The sequence below is a fragment of the Corapipo altera genome, unplaced genomic scaffold (assembly GCF_003945725.1).
Source record: "Corapipo altera isolate COAL_440 unplaced genomic scaffold, ASM394572v1 22b, whole genome shotgun sequence".
NCBI lineage: Eukaryota > Metazoa > Chordata > Aves > Passeriformes > Pipridae > Corapipo > Corapipo altera.
The window spans coordinates 18,368,215-18,375,255 of record NW_020884876.1 but is presented as its reverse complement, the minus strand read 5'-3'; the positions used below and the strand labels follow the sequence as shown (position 1 = coordinate 18,375,255).

At 38.8% G+C, this 7,041-nt stretch overlaps 1 non-coding gene across 1 annotated transcript; it reads left to right on the top strand.

Annotated features, from left to right (window-relative positions):
- The first annotated feature begins 2,498 nt into the window (after window positions 1-2,498).
- Window positions 2,499-2,611, top strand: LOC113943951. The gene has a single exon (XR_003526520.1). It is a non-coding gene; the product is annotated as a U6atac minor spliceosomal RNA (small nuclear RNA).
- Window positions 2,612-7,041: the final 4,430 nt, after the last annotated feature.

Here is a 7,041-nt window from a genome sequence, read left to right as displayed (position 1 = left end):
GGTGCCAAGCAATAGGACAAGAGGCAACGGGCAGAAACTGGGGCACAGAAAGTTCCACCTGAATATGAGGTAGAACTTCTTTACTGTGTGGGTGAACACAGTGGAACGAGTTGCCCAGAGAGGCTGTGGGTTCTCCCTTGCTGGAGATGTTTAAGAGCCATCTGGACACAATCCTTTGCCATGCGCTCTAGGATGAACCTGCTTGAGCAGGGAGATTGGACCAGATGCCCCCCTGTGGTCCTTTCCAACCTGACCCATCCTGTGATTCTGTGGTATTTCAGACAGACGTATCACGTATGAATGACAGTGCTCCATCTGGATTCAGGCTAATCACAGAATTATGCCCCCCTGTCCATCATCCCCAAAGGATAAGACTTTTTGGTTCTCTTAGTGAGATATTACATGAGCAGGTGGATGTCCATTTAAAACCAGTCTCCATGATAGATTTGTTAACAAGCTGGAAAAACATCCATCCCAAAATGAAAAGCACCATTCTAGGAGCTAGTTTCCATATTGTGACAGGATTTCACAACATTTTTTGGTGTGTTTTCATGATAATTTAGAATCTTATATATGCAGACACTAATTCTTGTGGTCTTCATGCCTCGGCAGCCTTGAGGTACTTCTACTGCAACAGATGAGAAAGCTAACTAAGCTGGTGATTGTCAAGACTAATAAAATGGCTAAGGAAAACTGAAACCTTTTGTCTGTCTGTATGAGAAACATCTATTTCCAATAACACTTTCACATTTTAATGCAGACAGGAGTGATTCCTTGATGGTTTTCATTAGTAAGGAACATTTTGGGATTTTACTTAAAGTGCATTTGCTAACAAGAGCACTTACTTTCCTTCCATCGTTTTCTTACTTGAAGTAGAAGGAAGTAATTTTACGTGTTATGAGAAGTCAAATAATGGTGAATCCTGCCTCTTCTTAAAATCTGGTAGACAGAAATCTGCAATTTCAATTTAGAACAGCTATGAGACTTAAAAAAATGAGATTGATTTATTAATTTATTTTTAAGGGATAGACAAACCTAGATTCTCTGCTTTACTATTCCTTACTTCTTGGTGCCCCATGCATCAATTCATTCAGTTTCTTTGCAGCTGACTCAAAAATTTGAACTCTCTGCTGAACATGGACTTGATGTAACTTATTTTTATTCATAACTTGAGACTCAAGCAAGATAATAATAAAAACTCTTACTTCACCATCTCACCTATATTGAAGTTCGCACCTTTTGTATATAGAAGGTTGCACTGAAAATTACCTACAAAATGTAGAGTTCATTTTTTTAGAGCATCACAATGGATAGACAAGGTTGAATCAGAGGTCTGTCTAACCCCAAAAGGCCAGAAGAGGTGAATCATTGAGAGAATAGTGAGAGAATAGGCATATACTGACAACTCCCCCCAACACTTCATGTTTTCTGGAGAGCTACACACACCACATATAGGTGATCTATATTAAATAAATCCTTGCATGCTACAAAATTGTTAGATTTCAATTCCACAAACTTGTCCAAGCAAACCTGTCTTGCTTTTTAAGCTTATTCAAGAACTTAATATTCCCTGGCCAAAGATTTGAAGGCTTAAATATGTGTTGCATGGAGGACTAATGCTTCTTTGCATCTGAATCATTGCCATTTTTTGTCGATGTTTCCCTCAGCAAATGAAGTCTGAGAGCTTCACCATAAGGTCTGGTATATCGTTGCCTTGTGCTTATTCATAAAAAGATCTACTAACCATTTGCTTACCTAAAGCTGCACTGTAAGAGAAATAGGGACTTAAACTTCAGCAAATCCTATTTAAACTAGAAACTGAACTGTCTCTACCAATAAATGATGACCTGGGTGAAGATAAAACAACTACTAGAAAATTAATATTTATTTATTATCCAAGGATACAGGCTGGTTTTATCTCTTTTCACACAAAATTACATAGTAATACATTCAGCATTTTGCTGCTTGGCTTTTCATCAGCAAATAATTTCTTATAAAACCAAGCAGTAGGCCAGCTATCAGCAAAAGGCAGGCACGAAGCATCTCGTTTTTTGAGACATGAAAATCTAACAGGAAAATACTGCTGCTTATAAATCTTTCCTCTGCTGCTTGTATTTAATAGTGTTGCTGTGAATATGCTTGTGGTGCTTTTGCAGGGTCCTGTGATGGCATCAACAGATGGTTGAAAACAGAACTTGTCTTCTGCACCCTCAGGACTAGGAAGAGCAGTGGCAACACAACACACACCAGTCAGACTGATGCTATGTACTACCGATTATATGCCATTTCTCATAATCCAGATTTCTCTGCATCCTTCAGTAGGACTTCTGTTTGCAAAAGTGTGGGCTTAGGATCCACTCGGACCTGGGAGGTCTACATCTAGGAGTTGGATGGCAGGTTTGAAGTAGGTAGTTGAAGAAGGACAAGGTTTATTTACTTTGATATCTGGTTTTCTGAATTATGGAGCATTATCATTCTGAACGATGACCTTTTTTTATGTGTTTCATGAAAGGTTAGCACTCCCCTTACAAGGATGGAAGAGGCCCTGATGGCCCATACAACATGCATAGGGTTAAGACACTGCCACCTACTTCATGGCATCTATGTTTAACCTGAGGGAGTGGCATGAAGTTGTGTCAGGGGAGGTTTAGGTTGGGTATTAGAAACAGGTTCTTCACACAGAGGGTGACTGGGCACTGGAACAGGCTCCCCAGAGAAGTGGTCACACCATCAAGCCTGTCTAAGTTCAAGAAGTTTTTGGACAATGCTCTCAGGCACATGGTGTGATTGTTGGGGATGTGTGTTGAGGATGATCCTTGTGGGTCCCTTCCTACTCAGAATATTCTGTGATTCTGTGACAAGACTCATCTTTAAAGCTGCTATTTGTCCAAATTCACTGGTGGTTGTTCAAAAATATTTCAGACTATCGCACTGCATAAACATGGCTATTCCAGCATCTGAGGTATAAAGACAAATTCACAGAATCCCCTACTATAGCTTACAGAAGACTTCTAAATGTGGCTGTTAAGTGTGCTGCCAGAGCTGAGTCTGGATTTCTCCACAATACAGGTGAAATTCAGGTTTCAGATGTGTAGTGGTAAAATTCCCTTTTGCCTTGTTCTTGCAGGTGCTACCCTCCTTCCCACAAAGCACTGGGGAAGTCTGTAGAAAAGGAATGCAAAACAGTGCTATGCCCCACCTCCTGGCACTCTCCTGCCTGGCACTGAGTCTGTGCTCTGGGAGGGAATACAGCAGGCACTCCTGGTTGGAGCATGGGCACAGAGAGCAGGAGTGAAGGTGCCAAAAGGGCTTCTAGTGAGCAGAGAAGCCCTGCATCTGTCTGTCACTTCTGCAGTGTCCCTATGGAGTGCACCAGGGTGTTTGCTGTGCAGTGGCAGTGGGAAGTTCATACAGATTAAGGATCCCTCTTCCTCTGGACTCTTTCAGTATTTCAAATCTTTTTTGGGAGTTTGTTCACTTTCCATGTGCACCAACCAGGTTAGCCTCTCATTCAGGCAATAATTCTACAGCATTGCATGAGACCAGCAGCATAAGCAACAGCTGCCTAGCTCAAACCGCATTATGAAACTTGTAGGCATAAAATGATTAACAGAATTTCTAAAATCTGAAGAAAATTTAGTGATGGCTGATCTCCCCAGGCAGTCTAGAAATACCTTTTTCTTGTTGAAGACATATATAGGTCAGTCAAGTGTTATCAGTAACTAATTTAATGAGAAAGCTAATAGTTTCACTGCTTCAGTCATCAGTTTTTCTAAAGCTGACTCTATTTTCAGAAATCTGGGTTGGTTTATATATCTAAACAAACATACAAACAAGCAGCAAGCAGCACAATCTACAGATGAGGAACCTACCTCATATTTCATCAGAAGCCTCTGTCACTCCTCCTGTAGTTAGCACTTTTTCTCCCATTTACTAATTCTTTAAGGATTGACCTAACATTTTACAGTTTATCATGATTCAAGAGCAGAGCACAGCCAAGCTGTTTCAAAAGCACACTGAAAGAAATTTCACTTTGTAACCCAGGCCCTCTGATCCTACTTTGACAGTGTGTATTGAATTAGACCAGGAAAATGGTCTGAAATATTCTAGTCTCGCATATATTCTGAGCAAGAGAGGGGCAGAACATGACAACTGTGTGAGAGGAAAGAGCTGCCCTTTCCTAAGCACTCAGGAAAGTGTGCTGACACTTAATCAGTATGGGGGTGGTCTGGCTTGGTGTTATGCACATAGTTCATACTGAATTTATAAAACTTCTCTGCCTAGTGTCTGGAAGATCTGTTACTTGTGATAAAGATCCCAGTACTGTTAGCTTGGAAGTTGCACAGGGCTCCCTACCTACCTGCAGTCCTACATGTAAGGAGAAAAAAACCCCATGGAGTGCATTAGAGACTTTTTTTCTTCTGTTAAAATGCCTAGCAAAAATCCCCTGTATAAAAATTAAAAGTCATCACCTTCTGCAGCGACAGCACCTAATGGCGTAGAAGGAAAAATCAATTCAAATTATACAGTAAGCAGTATGGCTGCCCAGGGACTTTCTGTTCTCAGCATTTCCTAACCCTTGAAGTGACCAGTCAGCGATAGCAATTAGACAGTGAAGCAAACACTTCTTGAAAGAACTTATTAACCACGACTATCACATAGTATGGTCGTGGTCTCTTCTAATCTACTTTATTATCCTATTGTTCACTATATACGTATGTTTGATCTGATGTGATGGGGGACTTTTATTTTTTTAAGGTTTTGTGGAGTAAATAATTAAATATCTAACTACAGATAAGGGAAAAAATCAAGACACTGAGCAAGTTCAATGATGAAAAAAACAGAGCTGGAATGAATCCCAAGTGATTTTCATTTATTCACTGAGCTGAAACAATTTCCTTGAAAGACACTACAGATTCAGTACACAATGCTGCTCAAGAATGACACGAGCAGCACGCTATATTTACAGTGAGCTGTGAAGTAATATGAAACAGAAATTAGACACATTCTCTTCAAAGCTTGACAAAAGCTAAATATAATGGGGTGTCCTGACAAATAAATAAAAAAATAAATGTATGCAACTTATGGAAAAAGGACTTTAGTATTAAGGTAAATGTTGCTGTTTATTACCTGCCACATACTGGTCTCATTTCTTCAAAGTAGCAAGCAGTATGCTTCTGTTAGGGAAAACACTCATTTCAGTAGTGGAGATTTAGAAACAAAATAGTATTAATTTACATTCATTTTGAATTTTCTGCAAAATTTAATTTTAAATTTTATTTAATTTAATATATGAGACCACTCAGTTTCAAAATGCTATCCTAGGAGCTGCTCAAGTTGTACAAGGTAGTGTTGAAGAAATCCACTATTAACAGCATTTTTCAGTCTCAGATCATAAAATCAAAATACAATGGCAAAAAACCATAGCTATAAAAGAAGCTGGATTAAACGCATATAACCTCTAGGAAAAACTGATTAAAATGGCAAATTGTAAATCGATTGAAAGGTGAATTCTGTGCACAGAGGCATGACTAGTTGCAGAAAGACTGAAGAACACAGACATGGCCTATGACAAGCACACATTTATACAGGAACATGTTGCAGTCTCCTGTTACATAGACAGCAAGGGAGATTACAATGCAACAACGAGACTGGCAGTACCAGGGCTGTGACTGAGCAGAAAGTGGCTTGACCCAAAGAAAATCTCTGAGGAAACTGAAAATTTTCAGAAGTCTTTGTAAAGAAACTTTTTTCAAAGTTCTCAAACGCAAATGGCAAAACTTTCCAAAAAATCTAAAATGACTTCTTTAAATTAAAAATTAGTAACTAGCTTTTGTGGGATTTTGTTTTTTCATTGTTACAACCTTATTTCATAGGAAAAAACATCCACTAGAATGTGGAACAACTGGAAAAGTTGTCTGATTTTGCTTTGAAAAGCCATGAGAAGTCTTTCCATTTTCCTACAAGAATCAGATGAGAGCAAAGCAAATGGATGAGGAGAGCTGGCTACAGTAGAAATGCACGTATGAGATAGAAACAGAACTAGGTCAAATTGTGTGAAGTGTACGTGCTTTATAAGGGAAAGCCTAAAAGTAAAGAAAGTGTGGAAAGGGATTCATTGCCTATCGAGCCTGAAAGAAGATAAAATACAAAAACAATTAAATGCCTGAAAGATTACAGTATTATCAATATTAAGAATGTGTATTAAAAAGATTAGCATAATTGACAATGATTTAATATTGTATAATATAAAGTGTAAGGACCTGCAAGAGGCTAGAAATGACAAATAGTGTTGTCAAAAGAAAAAGCAATCTCTTTCTGCTTATGTTTACTTTTCAAATATGCTACATCATGACTTTTTCAGTGAAACATTGAGATTTTGATTAAAGCAAGTTCTATAGGCTGTGTCTGTTTTCCATTAAAAAACCCAACAAATTTTCACTGAAAACAATCTTAGGTTTTCATATTTACAATGAAAATTGTAGAGGCTTTTCAGAAAAAGAGCCATTTTCTGATGCAGGTACCTTCAGACACCTTAGAAGGAGGCCTGGAAGTGAATTCATGTTGAAATAGGTAAGACAGGAATTGAGAGAAATGAAAGCAGCTTTGGAAAGGACATTTGTGGAAACAAAGACAAATGAGTGTTTTAAAAAAATATTTATGCTAGGCTGATTCAAATAATGTTGTGAGGCTCGTGAGCCATGGAAAGCAAGAAAATAATAGGACCAAATAGAGAACTGGCTTGGGAGATGGATAGAGCTCATACTCTCCACCACCCTTCCCAAAGTGATGACCCTCAGGATCCTGGGTGACCAGCTGAGGAGGAACCATCCACCCAGTGAAGGGCAAGTTGAGTAGCTCTACAAAGCTGTTGTAAAGCAGAACAGGCAATTAATGTAGGGAATTGCATGCACATGAGCTTCCGATTTGCTTGCATCTGTTTGCCATAATAAGCAAGCAGTTAGATCTCACTGCTCCATGTACCCAACCACATGAGTTGTAAAGACAATACTGAGAGAAAGAGATTTGCAGTTAAATTGC